Source organism: Melopsittacus undulatus, chromosome 1 (genome assembly GCF_012275295.1).
Source record: "Melopsittacus undulatus isolate bMelUnd1 chromosome 1, bMelUnd1.mat.Z, whole genome shotgun sequence".
In the NCBI taxonomy this organism is placed as follows: Eukaryota; Metazoa; Chordata; class Aves; order Psittaciformes; family Psittaculidae; genus Melopsittacus; species Melopsittacus undulatus.
The window spans coordinates 108,094,029-108,109,733 of record NC_047527.1 but is presented as its reverse complement, the minus strand read 5'-3'; the positions used below and the strand labels follow the sequence as shown (position 1 = coordinate 108,109,733).

The window sequence follows — 15,705 nt, the reverse complement described above, 5'->3', positions numbered from 1 at the left end:
TCCTGCTGGTGAAATGCCACTGAAATCTCAGTGGTGCTGCTGGAGCTGGTGCTGGAGTAGAGCACTGCCCAGGGATGCTGTGCTCTGGCCTTTTCCAACACCTGGATTTCCTCTGGGCAGCCCCAGATCAGGTGGGCTGTTGGGGTCTTGGTGTAGTCCCAGCTGCCCCAAGTCAGGGTTGGCCTCTGTGCAGGGTGTAACTAATGGTACACTGAGCATGTTCAGTTAACAGCTGTACTTCATTATAAAGCTGACTGATTCCTTAACTCACCAAAGGACATATGAGGTACCATATTGTTAGCTGTTACAGTGACAGCTTAAAATACAGGAAACACAGTGGTGGCTATTGTAGTTTCGTGTGTGATCTTTGTATCTTATTTTAATAGTTATTGCTGTTGGAAATAGACATCTATTTGAATGAGTAATTTTTTTTTTTTTCCAGGAGACAAGAAGTGATGTGTTAAATGGCTTTTTGTTGAAATGTAATTACTGGTGTTTGAGAGGAAGCCTGAAAAGAGTCAGCCATGTTGGAGCCATGGCTAAGTAATACCTTAAAACATACTTTACATGGGTAATCTTCTGGTACTAGCAATGTCAGCTCAAGTCAAAGATGCACTAATTAACCATTGCAGTATCTTAGTGAGCTAAGTTTGTACTTAATGTCTTCATGTTAAATTGAATTGTTCTGGTTTCAGGCATCACCAGTAATCAGATCTCGGATCATTAAATGGGAGCTATGGGTGACCTTGGTGAAGTCCACAGAGTGGCTGTGGGATGTTTTTGCATTTTTGTGTGGGCTTCTTTTGCTCTCTAATTATTCTTTGCAAGTTAAATTAAAAGAGATGTGTAATTAAATTGTTCTATTTCCTAGCTTTTATCATCTGGAGTTGGTGGGCAGTACTGATGTATCTCCTTCAGTGACTAGTATGGAAAACCAGGGTAACTTAAGGGGGCTGTGAAGGAGAGGGCTGGGAGAAGTAATTTTCTGCTGTGGAAAAAGAGAATGATTTCTCTGTTGTGTGCAGAAGCAATCTGGATCTAAGTGGAGCTTAGTTGGTGTGTGGATTTTGTTTTTCTAGTTTTAGGGACTAAAAAACCCCTTCCCTCCAAGTCCTACTGCTCATCAGGATTTCAGGGCAACCTCTGCAACTGAACGTATTTATTTATTCACTGGAGAAATTAAGTGGAGTGAGTGCTGGTTGTTTTCCCCTGTGCCAGTTCAGCCTGGTGAGATTAAGCAGGGAGGATCGGCTGGGCAGAGATTTCCATCAGCAGGGCTCTGGATTGCCGGTTATTAGATGACCCACATACATCGGGCCCCTGTTGTGACATGTGATTTTTCAGCTCTTCGATGGAAACCGATGGTGTACAAAGCCCCCTTTGAGATGTGGATAGATGAAAGGAGATGAAACAGCTGGTTTGGTTTTATCCCATTCAGGTCAGATTTTTTGTAGTCAATGTGCAGCATTAATAATAATAAAACCAGCTGTTGTATACCAGAAAACTTGCCATGAAAGGGATGTAATTACTGAGGGGGCCGGTACTGTCATTTAATGTATCCTCACTTCAAAGCAGAGATCTTAGTTTTAAGATCAGGAATAATGAATGGCTATGGCGTTACTATTAAAGTATTTGCATTGATTATTTTCGTGTTTGAAAGGGGGAGGCAGAGATCATCCTTGATCCTGGAGTGTCATACAGACTTACTTCAATGCATACATAAAAACCCCTGATGTCATGGAGATAAATGGTTGTTAATTAACTTTTAGCTCTTGAGGATTTAGTAGGAAAAGGAGAAGTCAAGAATCAGCAAAAACAAGAAAGTGTGAAGTCCCTATTGGAGAGAAAAAGACAGATCTGGTTGGTAAAAGGAGGAGGGATTGGCTATGGAATAAAATTACAACTCCAAGCCAGCACAATGGCCAAAGCCGTTTTTTTTCTTACAGCTCTTTAGCTAGTCCCTTTCTGCAGCTAGTAGCAAAAATATGAAGGGTCACTGCCACCACTTGTGCTGCTGGTAATTTTTTTAATGGAAAGCATAATAAATTCGACAGTTGAGGACAGCTGCTCACAATGCACAGAGGAACCTGGACTGATGTGCGCCAGTTAGTGAAGACTGATGCAAATCAAGATTTGATGGTAGAGACTTTTTAAAGCAATATCAGGTATATTTAGCATAATCCTGGCCTGAGTTGTATCTATGCAAACTTATCAAACATACTCTTTTCTTCTGAGTTATGAATAGATGTCCTTTCGCAGTAGGTTATTAAGGTTAAGTCTGTCAGCTAAAGCCAGGGAATTTTATGCTAAGAATCACAAAAATCATTATATCACTGACTCTATGTATAAGCTTCATAACCATCTGATTCCTTCAAGATATGTCTGACTTACAGTCCTCCGACTTCAGTGGATTTCTGTTACAACCTGTGCATTCTTATTTGAGAATTCAGTATCTTAAGATTTCAGAAAGAGACAGCAGGCATTGCTCACAAATGAATACTGAGATCACCCATGTCGTTTTGTAAGCTACTTACCTACACGTATACATCGTGCAGATAAACTTCAGCTTCCAGAAATGCTGTCCAGCCATGGAAAATAAAGGAAAAAGAAACAGCTTCAAAAGTACCAGTTAAGGAATGAATTTCATTAGATTTTGACTCTCACACACACCCACCCACCTCTCCTACCCCCTGTTCTTTTTCCATGTGAAGAACTGTTGTGTCATAGTATTTTCTAACTCCTAAAACCTTGGAGTAATTTCATTTTGTGTATCCAAACATGGAGACAAAGTTCAACTTTTACCTGCATTAGGAAGTCATAAGGGCAGCCAGAAATCCAGAGTGCTTTTGAGATTCAGCTCTGCTTTAATGTGATTGTAGGGGCATCTTGAACTCTTGTTCACAGTGTCTGTAATCCCCACCTCCCTTGTGCCAGCTGATGGCAGAGCTCCTCAAAGAAAGGTGTTGAACTGCTTTTCCTGTCTGACGTGAGTCCAATGGAATTAGAAACAATATGGTGTTTAAAAAATATTATAATCTGTTATCACCTAAACAACACCAGAGGGCTGTTGGATGTAGATTTTAAACTTAATTTCAAATGACACTTGGCCTTGCCTGAGTTTTGTTTGTATTTTAGATCACAGGGTAGAGCAGTACTTGCAAGAGATTTAAAAGGCTTTTTAATACAAAATACACAAATGATATATGAAAACTATTTTTTATTGTCTTTAATGCATATGACGATTGATATAAAACACAAACTGAATGATATTATTTGTAACTTACATTTGTTACCTTACTCATACATTAACTCAGTCAGTGTTTTGTGGCTGTCGTGAGTCTTCTGTGCTTAATTCTACAGCACTGCTAATGAAACCCAGGGGGTTTCTTCCACAGCAGCTGTGGCCTACGTGGCTTGGAGAGGAGGACCTGCTGAGCCGCTGCAGGGAAGGATGCACATGGCACCAGCAGAACTAGAGGTGTTCTCTGCCTGAATGTCGGAAGTCCTGCTCCCATGTTGATAAATAAACTTAAGATTGTTGATAACCTGTAAACTATTTTGCAGAGCAAGATACTAGCTGAGGGTATGGCTGTTTGCAAGGTAGCTTCAATGATAGCTGTTATTTCATGTCCTTGGTTCTCTACAACTGCTAATAGGCAGTTGAATTTGAAAAATCATGGGTAATATAAGCTGTGTAACTACATAATAGTCAGAAGGGTGTGTGTGTGGAAGGTGTATGTGTGTTTATTGATATAAAGTAAATATTTATGCTAGCTCAGTTTACACCAGCTCAGTTTCAAGTAAAAGGGTGAAAGTTCACTGGTGTAGCTTAGTATTGACTGTGAAATTATTGTGGAAAGACCTTTTATTTGTCATTTGTGACCTATTAGCCCTAAATGCAAACCCACCAGGTTGTGACTTACCAAGGGAGGAAAGAGGGGAAAGACAAGCACAGTTAAGTTTCTTGGGCTTCAAGAGGGAAGAAGCAGGATCTTCATCAGCTGGGGAAATGCTGCTCTGAAAGTTAGGAGCTATGCTTTCCACCTTTTAAACTCGGGCGTTCCTCCCTTTATTGTTTGTTTGTAAATCTCCCTCTCCCATTAATCCTCGTTGAGTATAAATTTTCCTCTAATATCAGAACCATGAAAAAATATACTTAGTTTTACCTGAATGTTTTTTTAAATCGTATTATTTCTTTCTCCTGCACAACCACTAAAGCGTATCCCATTTGGTGACTGAATGTCTTTAATCACTGCATAGTGCTAAAGAGCTGATCTAGCCTCTAGAGGGATTCAAACAAAATGGTTTAAATTCAGTATTTTTTAGGAAAGTATTCTTCAAAGGAAAAACCAACAGTGGTACAGAGTAAGATTAGAAAACCACGAGGCTGTTCTCATCAACTTTAATATTAAAAATTCAGAATATGAAATGTTTTCTACTCCATGGGAATTATTTTCAGTTGGATAGCTTTCTGAAAATGTTTTTAGGGTGGCCTGGTTTTGGCTGGGTTGGAGTTAATTTTCTTCCTAGTAGCTGGTACAGTGCTGTGGATAATGCTGAAAACACAGGAGTGTTTTAGCTACTGCTGAGCAGTGCTCGCAGAGTCAAGGGCCTTTCTGCTGCTCACACCATTGAACCAGTGAGGTGGCTGGGGCTGCACAAGGAGTTCAAGGGGGCACAGCCAGGACAGCTGACCTCAGCTGACCCAAGGGATATCCCACACCATAAGACTTTATGCTCAGCATAGAGAAGCTGGGGGAAAACCTGGCCAGGGGCCACTGCTCAGCAACTGGCTCGGTGTCAGTCGGCAGGCAGTGAGCAGTTGTATTGTGCCTCACTTATTTTGTATTTTTATTTTTTAAAATAATAATAATTTCCTCTTCCATTTCTGCCCCATTAAACTGTCACTATCTCAACCCATGAATTTTCCTGTTTTTTTCACAGTTTTTTCCATCGTCATCCTGAGGGGCAGTAAATGAGTGGCTGTATGGTTCTAGGTCAAACCATGACAGTCTATCCAAAACACTAAGTGAGCAGACTGGAATAGGAGAGGATTGATTAAACACGTATCTGTAATGCTGTGGGATCAGTAACTGTTAGAAAGTGTAACCACTTTCACTAGTAATAATTCCTTAAAAATTGCACATACTTGCTTTAGTCAGCCATATGACTTCACTTTATTTGTTCTATGGGATCATTAGTAAGGCACACAAGCAAAACTTGTTCATCTGGTCATTTGTTCTACTGCATATCTGAATCTGTGTGTATTTGCACCTGTGTAGTGAAGTCTGGTGTTTTGATGGAGAGGGCAATGCACTGATCCAGAGGTCTGGCTGCAGATGTTGACGTTTTTGAAACTTGGAAAACCATGCATTAACTTCTCAGGAGAGTGTATACAGTGGGCATCTGATCCAGTGAAAGCAAAGCTACATGGGTGTAACCCTAACAAGAACATAGGAGTAATATTTTGTTGTATTATTGGATCTGACCACATTTACTGGACACTGCTTCATTTAAGAAAAGGATTGTTCCTTATAACTCTGGTTGGTTTTTCTGCTGTCTGTTGATTCTTTTTATTTATATTGGAAAGTTGCATAGGTAACACCAGCGAGACTCTTTTGTAAGCATCAGCCAGATTCTTGAACTCCTAGTCTACAGAAGAACACTGAGCCACACCTTAGCAACAGTTACCTACATCCCTCTGTGGTTTAATTATGAGAGGCAAGTAGGAAGACTCTTATGCTTGGGTACCCAATGTGTGTTGCAGAATCCTGATGACGTTGGTGTTGTCTGGGGTGATCATGTTACCCTGACAACCAAGAACATCCCGGTTCGCAGGGCTGGGCCCTCCATCTCTTTGGATTTTATGAACATAAACTATTTCTGTTCGATGCACACCAGTTTCATCTTGCACACTCTGCAAGCTGGACATCTACAAATGGCCCCAGCAGAGCAACAAAGAGATCTCCATCTAGAAAGATGGATGACAGCCTGCCTCACCACATATGTATCACATTTGCCTGCCAGATCCTGACTCCTCTGTACTTTCCTCTCGAGCAGTTTCTTATATTATAGACATCCTCCAGTTCTGCAGAACAGAGTGATCCCAATTAAAGCCAGTTCCTGTGTTCTTTCTTCCTCATTAAATCTTTTGTTATTTATTAATTTTGGTCAGTCTAATGGTGTCACACGGCTGGAGCACTGAGCACCTGTTTGTTCTCTTGCTGCATTCAAAGATAATAGAAACTAGAGCCAGTGGGAGAAATAATTCAACATTTCAAGTCCTTAAGGGAATCACAAGCCTTTGTAAGTGTAATAAGCACATAAATTTTCCACAGAACTACGTATTTGAGAACGTCCCTCCAAATAACAGTCTGGATTTGATTTCTTACCGAGCCTCTTTTTGCTAGCACAGAGTAAGAAGTTTAATTATCTGGTAAAGTATTTCTTTCCTATAATGGATTACTTCAGATTTCAGAGAACTATATATGTCTGTGCATATAGTTTCTTATTTTCACAATTACTGGTTTATTTTCAAAATAGAGTATTTTGGCCATTGTGATTTCTTGGCTGCCATTTTCTAGAAATTTAATGTAAGATTGTAAAAAACCCAGCCCCAAACTAAAAGACTTTTGGGGAAAATCCTGTTGGTCAAAGGAGTGCTAAAAATGAGACAAAATCTGAATACTGGTTCTTTGAAAATAGCATTCTTTATTCAAGGCCATTTAATGACTTCTATCTGAAATATACATCATCTACAAAAAATTTTCCCTGTCTCCAGATGCCAAAGTGCCAACCCCTTAAATTGAATGTCAGGCCATGTTTTTCATGGCTCACACATTCCAACCAGGAATAGCAGCTCTGCAACTGGAGTGTCCTGTGCTCCTCTCTGCTTGGTGGTTGCTGCTGTTACTGGGAAGCTGGCCGTGATTTTGTTAGAAATATTGATCTTCCTCCTTACATTTTGCTTGAGTTTATGTCAGTGATTCAGAAATTATTGCTTTTCTTTCTGGAGAGCTGGTGTGTGGTGGTAATGGTGTGACCTGGGAAGAAGAAAATAGGACAGTGATCACTTTAAAACCTCCAATGACACCAAAGGTTTAATTTGAGATCTCTAAGTACAGTCCTTGTGCTGAAGCCTGGAGAATAAGGAAAGATGCGGGTTTCCCCATCTCTCTCTCCCCCGCCCCAAGCCTTAAAAGCATTACATTTTACTTTGATAGCTAACTGTCCCTCCAGTTCTCCCTAAGGAAACAATCGAGGTATTATTGGTAAAGTTACCTGAAAAACGCAAGTATGTGGCTTTTGTTTATTGGGAAGCACTGGCTGCCCAACCTGTGCCAGTTGTCCCTGGAGCACAGGGCAGTGTCCAGCAGCTGTGAGCAGCTGGAACAACTCTGTCTTGGTCCAGCCTTTTTATTGGTATTGCCTAGCTCTTGCACACCCTGTGCCTAGCACAGTGAGGCTGAGGCTGCCGAGGAACGTGCCTCTGTAAGCCCAAGGAGCTGATGGGGGCTGTGCCTTTGCTGTCTGCTATCTGGACAGGGCTGAATACCCACCATGGCTGAGAATTTTCCTGTTTCACATGGTGTTAGTTTGTTGGCACCTGTAAAGACATTCTCTTGGTACCCAGTGTATTCTTTTGTGTTGGTTGGTTGGTTGTCTTTTTCTTTAAATTAGTAAGTACTGATGTGGGTAGTGGAGAACAGAGCAGGTATGTGCATATATCAGGCATGTTTTCTTGCTATTTTTGGCAGTATGTTTTCTCCTCCTGAAATAAGAAATTCTGTGAAGCTGTGTCTGTGTTGCTCCTGCTCCAGCTTCTTTTCTGTACACAGCTTTTTAGATTTTAAAGCTGGAAAGCAACCTTAGATCCTCTAGTCTGCTCTCTTGTATCACACAGGTCATAGAGTTTCATCCAGTTATTTCTAACTTCATTAAAATGTAACTATTCAAAATGCCTCTGGTCCTTTCTATAGATTTCTAGGTACAGCTTTCTGCTTCTCTCTTGCTTTCTTCTCATATTCAGTAAGTTTATCTTCTGGTTAAATTTTTTGCTTCTTGATGTCACATCTCCTTTTTTGTCTCATTGTGATTTCCCAATTAATACTGATTTCTCTCTGGTTTTATATACGCTCTCCAATGAGATTGTTTATGGACCAGGAGAGAGGTTTTAGCATTGTTCCCTAAAATAAACTCCCAGCTGCTAATGCTGCTGCTCCCAGTAGTTAATGGCTGCTTGGCTGAAATACATGTCTGTAGCTTTGCTCACTTACCTAATTATGCTTAAAGTAGGAATAAAGGAATTCATATTTAGGGCATGTAAATGTTGCCTTGTATTCCCAGGTAAAAAAAAATTTACCTAAATGGGCAGCTCATGCTTCCAAGCCCTGTTATAAGACTGACTGCAAACAGGGAGTGCTGAGTTAGTCATTCTGAGCTCCTGGAAAAACAAACAAGCAAGCAAACAAAAAAACCAGCTGCCAGGTGGTGCTGTGCATGGGAATGCTGCCTCTGGTTGTGTCCCCAGACATGGCGCGTGGTGGTTCTGTGGGATGCCATTGCTCAGGCACAATTTCTGAAGTTGCTTGACTTGCAAATGCCGGGCAGTTACACAGGTATTCAGTGTCAAGTATTAGGTGTTTTCTGTATGTGGTACCTCCATTTGCTTCTGAGAGTAATGGGAATCCTGCTATAGAATAAGACTTCTCCTGCCTCTTACTATATGCAGAGCACTGACAGAGTTTATGGGCTCTGCTCTTACTTACCTGGGTGTGTTCCAGGTGCTCTTCACAGGTCTGACAAATACCAAACTGTGACTAAAGTGTATTTCCCATTCCGTGCTTTGTATAAGATGACCCAGCACTTAGGAATGTTCATTTGTAGCTGGGCTCTGTATGGAGTTGCTAGGAACCATTGATACTACTGTACTGATGAAGGCAGACACAGGAAGGGGAGCCAGGAACTGGGGCAGCCAGCAGCCAAGTGGAGCCTCCGGAGAGCAGGTCAGTAGCAGCCTTATATTTTGTGTTGGTGTTAAGGTCATGAGGACTTCCTGCAGAATGAAGTTTGTAGGACTCAACACGTAAGTCTGACTACAGGTGAATACAGTCTGTTGTTGGTCATGTGCATTAGACCTGCATATGTCGTGTATCATGTGAAAGTGTAGATCGTGACTGGTAGTAGGATGCAGCCCAGAGCCATGGTTTGAATGCTGTTGAGGTTCAGCAGCTCCTAGTATAAAATCATAGCCATTTGTGAAGAAACATGTCTTGGTCTTCATTCTCCAAGACAGGAGACTTCAGGCATATGAATAGTCTTGTCTGGAATGCTGAGTTTTGTACAGAGAAATTGTGCAAACAGTTGTTATCAGGGAGTATAATAAATACATCTGAACAGCTGATGGAAACTTTGGGCTTTTTGGTGTTTTGGGGTCTAGTCTGGAACCAGTGACCAAGTGGTGGAATGCTCCATATCTGATTATCTGTTCCCCTGCATTATGCAGTCACCTGTGAAAATGTATTTCACTGTGGCAGATGTTTAGCAAACATTTGACTTCAGTTATTTTCATCATTGCTGAGTTTCTCTAGGAGTGAAAAGGATGCCCCTGGAATGAATCCAAATGGATATTAGGGGCACTGACTTTTTGTTCTAATATTGCTCAAGTGGGAACAAAAATGTGTTGGTATTCATTACTCTGTGTGTAATGATGTAATGCCCTATTTAGCTGAAGTGGGGTTTTTTTAAAACGTAATTTTCTTTTGCCAACTGTTTGATTCTCCATTTGCAGCTCAGGGTGTTGGTGACCACAGTAGTCAAAGCTGAAGATTTTGCTTCTTATAAATATGTTGTGTGTGCTAAAAAATGATTATATATAAAGTAAAGCCCATTGTGTTACTGTACTCAGAGGGGATCAAAAAGATAAATTTCCATATTGGTTTATAGTCCTGATCCTCAGCTTCAGGCCTGGAAGTAAATCTCACAGATTTTCTCACCTTGGGTGCTGTTGCAGGTTGCTGTCACCCTTTGGAATGACTGACCAGCATCTGCAGTTTGCAGCCAGGGCCTCAGTCTCTAAGAAAATGTGATACTCCAGATCAAGCACTAAGTTTAGTCTGAGTGACCATAATGTGGCTCAGAGCACATGTAGGTCAGGATTTTTTCACAGGAACCTGAGAGACATAAATAGTTCCATTTCAATGACATTGTCACAGGTCAGTGCAGGTTTTGAATGCAGTGAAATTCCACATGAAGCTGTTGAGAAGAGTTAACTGTGAAGTTTTGGAATGTTTTTATAAACACCTGGCCAGCCTGGTAAACTGTGAGATTGCATCTGTTTCCATTAAAACTAAAAGAGAATTATTTTTATGCTAAAACTTTTGAAAGCATGACTCAAGTATGTAGCTGACGGTTCAAAACCACAAGAGAAAGAACCCAATTGTTGTTTTGGGTTTTTTTTAAACCTTCATAATTTGGTGACCTAAACTTTAAGATGTTGAGGGTTAGCTTGTAATGCCTGGATTTACAAAATGGCAAACCCCTCAGACCAGTAATTTTACTGTTACTCTTTTGATGTGTATCCCAAGTGAGCTCATTCAAGAACAGGCATGTAGAAACATGTAGAGTGATTTGAACTGGCTCTTCCGATGTTGGCTACAACTCAGTATCAATGAAATATCTTAATGTTTTAATTAGATTGCATTTTAGTTTATGGTGCATCTTCAGAGGGAAGCTTACTGTGTGAAAGGCAGGAAGAGGATGTCTCTGATCCCTCAGTTCTTTCATACAGAAGAGTCATGGGGGAGTTTGCTTTAAAATAGTTTGTTCTCTGTGAATCAGTCGTGGCTCTGTTTCAGATACTTGAACATTTACTTTTCAGGATTTTTAGATTTTGGACTTCTTAATCCCAACCTTGTTTTCCAAAGCCTGCTCTGCAGAGGCTTTAAGTCTAACAGAAAAAATCATTTTAGCTACTATTTATCGCTCCATAGCCTTTGGGGAAAAAATGTCACACCGCTTCCTTGCCAAGTACAGTAGCTTCAGTGAAGAGGAAACACACCCTTGGGATGGTTATGAAATATATTTATTACTCTAGAAAATGAACTTTTAAATATTTCAGAGAGCTGCTGACAGGAAGAAGTGTGTTTCTTAGGTACCTTGCCATCACCGGGAAAGTATGGCACTCTCCAAGGCCTTCCCAACTTACACTGTCTTGTGGGATCCACCGCAGCAGAGGACTGGAGTTTTTTGATCCCCAGTTTTTGATGGAGAAGTTTGGAGGCTGCTTGGTTCCTTCTTCTTATGGGTTGCCTCAAGCCTTATATGATAATTATTGCTGATCACTGAAATCTGCAGTACCAGCTTGCCATTGATACATCAGCAAGGCAGAAAGTAGGAAAGTGTACCTTGCCACTCAAGAGCTAGTACACATCTCACTATTATGATTATACATAAAATAAAAGGGCTTGATGTGTAGCATCAGGCCTGTCTTTGCTTTAAGTAGCAGGCATTCAAGATCCGGATCTTTCTAGTCAGGCAATTTTTCTCATGGCAGCACTGCTGGGAATGCTTCCATGATGTAGCATCTTTTAGCTCCCTGTTTCCAGGGTGGATTTCAATTAATTGTGTATGCCTGCATGTTCATAATGGATCTGATTCCTTGTGAAACTGAAATCCAGCTTTAGTCTCAGGTGGTGAACTCTACTGCAGTTGCCATTTGATTTAACTAAGCCTCTCTTCGGGTGCAGCCCAGGCAGGGAGCCCGAGCAGTTTCTGCTGTAACAGAGAAAAATCTTAATTTCTTCTGGTCTTGTGCTAAACAGTCTGTGTTCTGGCAGCAGCTCAGGCCTCTGTGTCGGATAGATACCGTGCTCTCTGCTGGACCTCTGTGGTCTGAGCCATATCTCAGTGGAAGGCAAGAAAAATGAGGCTCAAGCAGATACATTTGTCTAACCCAAGGCATCACAGTGTGGTATATACTTAGAGGGCACACTATCTTGATTTAATCTTTTCGGTAGGTATTTGTTTTCTGGTTCTAATAGGCATAGCATGTAGTGGCTAGAGGCTTTCACTGAGCCCTCATGCCAGCTGAGTGCCTTCTGAGGATCTGCACGTTAATAGCAGTAGATAGGAGTATGTCAGGTGCCTCAGCCAGTGTGCATTGATGCCCACCTCCCCATACTCAATTTCATTCATTGTCATTCCTGCAACTCATATCTCCCTGAGCACTGAGGCTGGGAAGAAGTACTGCACAATCATTTGCAGCTCCCTTTGTGCATTTCCTTTTCTTGAAAGAGCTCTGCGAGAGTGAGCTGAAAAGCCCCTATCAGAGAAAATAAATACTTTCAAGTGACTTCTGAGCGTATAATCAACCCATGTAATATTATGACTGTATTAATGATGCCTACTTCTTTCAATTATTTGTGATAATCATTAGTTTCTTTGATTTTCTGGTGTTTCCTAGAATAACCTCAACCTGATTGAGATCCCTGATGGTTGTTGCAGTGCAAATAACCTTAAAATACTGTGTAGACCTGATCTAAGAGAGGGCACTGGAGAACAGGCACAAGACTGTGTCTCTGCTGTGAGAGTTTTCAAAGGATCTGTGGTTCCTCCAGACTTCTAAAGCGATTATACTGTGTCACACTTATGAATGGGGTGCAAAGGCTTCTGGGGAGGTGGAAGGGGTTTGCTTCTTTAATGAGTACTTTTTCAAAGAAAAATTACATTTCCTTGTCACATGAAAGAAAGTAATGTGTACACAAATGCTAGCCATTATTTGGGAAATGGCTCCAGCTCAAAAATTCTGGCTGGAAACCATTAGGAAGAAAAACGTTCTCCACCATCAATTAATGCATTGTTTTTCTTTTCCTTTCATGTTGCTAAGCAGGCCAGGAGATAAGGGGCCAGCTGTAATCCATCTCGTCAGATGAGTTAAGTCACTTCGTGTTACACCGGTCATCTGGAAGATGAAAACCTCATTTCACTCTGAGTCTGATTTTTAGATCATATTTTTCAAATTACTTTTGCTTTCACTTAATATTCTTCTATTCTGCTTGTATTGGTTGAGCATTCTGATCAAAAATAGATAGCATGGTGCTGCCTTTTACACTGCATAGTGTCGAAGAAAAGGTGTTAATACACGTTTGGTGTGATACTTTAAACCAAAATGTTTGGTTCTAAGTAGATTCTGGTAATTAATTGCCCTCTCTGTCTTGAGAGCCACTTCATCCCCACTCTGATTACAGAGGGTAAGTTCAGAAGGAGATACCCAGACCTCCTTGTAGTGAGCTAGATCAGGCCCTTCCTGCACTGCAGCCCAGGAGGAGGGGAGCTCTGGTGGAATTCAAGGGAACAGGTTGAGATAGTGGTGCCTCAGCTGAGGCACACACCTCGTTGTTTTCGCTCCTTCCAGCAGCTTTAGGAAGTGATGGTGAGGCTTGGTGATAGAACCTTCAGCTTTTACATCTCATCTGTCACAGCCCGCAGCACCCCAGTGCTTGTCCCGTGGCCTGAGTTTGCAGTTACACCACTGCCAACGTTGGAGTTAGCCAGCTGGAATGCTGGTCTTTTCCTGACCGTTTGTGGTATACTGGTGCTCAGCTCAACAGGTCCAAAGAGAGGGGAACACAGGCTGAACGTGGATTATGCAACCTTCACCTACTGTATCAGGGGTACCTGTATACGTGGCTTTCCTCTCTGTCCTTCACTTCAGGTGTTAAGGAAAATTGTGGCAGGAGTTAGTGCTAAAACCAAACTTACCAGAAGCTTATCTGGAATTAGCTGTTGTAGACACCTCTGACCACAGGAGTGAGAGACAAGAGTGATACAGGTGTGAGTCCTATGAGCTCTGCAAAATAGAGCATTGGCTGGTGAGGACAGTGACACCCTCAGATCACTTGTCTTGGTCTCTTAATGTTTGTATTTTGTTGAAACAATAGAATCAAACCCAGCAGCACATTTAAAGGCATGTGTGACCTTTTCTGTGTACAGCAAAGTGTTCTGAGTGCAGGAGGGTACAGAAAGGAGCTTGATTTGTCATTTTAAATATGACTAGGCATTTTTGAATGCCTCTGCTGAAACTGAGGGCTCACCTGCTTGGTGCGGCTGTGGAAGGCAGCCATGCTTACAGCCTATGTTCTGCATTCATAAAGTCCCTTTTAAACAATGGATGACTTTTATGTAATTTAGAATTTTATACTGACTAACAGAAATAGAGCACATTTCCTGGAGTTAAACTCATTGGTTTTAATACAACCAAGATGATTACACATAGTTTTACCTAGACCACGGGAGATCACTCACCAGTGTTAAAGTGCATTGTCTCTGCTGGAAGCACCAACAGCGATATGTGTCCATAGACAGGAGAGAAGCTAATTTGTGGGGACCATGTGCCATTGTAGCTGGTTCAACTCCCCAGTGGCTGTACATTAGACTGTTAGAGACACCTACACATGAAACAGTCAGAGATCCAAGGCTGGTTCATCCTGCGTGATGCTGGTGGTCTGCTGTTGAGATTTGTCAGTGAAGCAAAAGCTGTGGCTGCCCTGGCAGTGGGGCCAGCTGGCATGGAGGAGCCCTGGCCAGCGCTGTTGGATCTATTACACTCCAAAATGGGTTGGTCGCATCCCAACTGGTGGTGGCAGAGCTTATCCCTGAGCTGGGCCAGCAATTGGCCTGGGAGAGCTCTGCTTAGTTTGGGGCCAGGCACTGCCAGGGACCATCTCCCACCGTGAGAGTGTAGACAATGAGGTTCCTTCTCCTGGGAGCATTCTCTGGCACTGCTTACTGTGCTGGGATAGATGGAGCCTGCGATCCTTGAAGAGTGATTTTATTAATATAAATCTTATGTAGGAGGACAGCTCTCATTTATGAAAGAGGTTTGGTCTTGCGTGGGAAGCTGAGGAAAGGAGGAAGATGAGAAGAGGGATTTAACCTGTTGATTACTGAGGAGCTTTCTTTATTCAAAGAGGAGGCTGAATAAGCTATTGCTAAGTAACATTGGGGTAAAGTTTGCATTGGTCATTGATTGGCTGGGACATGCAGTTAGTGTTCTGGTGCCTCTGAAGCAGATGTTCTGTAGTTTGGTTCTCTGTAGTCTGGGAAGAAATGCACTTAATTCTTCTACCTGACCATGTTTTTTCAACTGAAATTTCAAGTATTAATTTAAACATAATTCTTCCCTTTCCATCAAAGATGCTCTTATTTTTATTTGACTTCATTTTCCTACAGCCATAGGGCAGGTACAGAAAATAGCCTGCTGCAGTTTCATTGTTTAGACAAAGATGCCTGCATGTTTCTTCAACACTGAAGTTGTGATATACAACCACTAAGAGCCGTTTATGTGATTCCTGAGTAATTGGAATAGATAGAGACAATCTCTACCCTCCCTCTCTGCCCAGCAACTTGGGAGTAGATCTGTATTCCTTTTGCTTTACTTGGGCTTTATAGTATCAGTTTTTAAGAATAAGTTAAATAAGAAGCCTGTTCTGTTTGCTTTTAGACACATGGTCAGAGTGTCTAAGAGCAAGCTTAGGAGGAAGAGCAGATTTGATAGTCTTGGATCCCATCTGCAGAGTATTTTAGCTATTGCTGTGCTTCATTCCAGTCTAAACAATTACATAATTTTATTAATATCTGTGGGCTTGCTCGACAGTCCCAATAATATAATATAATATAATGGGAGTAAATTGTTTATTATTGGGT

The 15,705-nt window shown here is 41.5% G+C and overlaps 1 protein-coding gene across 1 annotated transcript in view; it reads left to right on the top strand.

Annotated features, from left to right (window-relative positions):
* Positions 1-8,973: 8,973 nt before the first annotated feature.
* Positions 8,974-15,705, top strand: part of DIP2C (disco interacting protein 2 homolog C) — a 230,050-nt gene continuing 223,318 nt past the window's right edge. The window contains exon 1 of the mRNA XM_034061370.1: positions 8,974-9,005. The gene's annotated coding sequence lies outside the window, so the exon portion shown is untranslated. The remainder of the gene's footprint in view (positions 9,006-15,705) is intronic.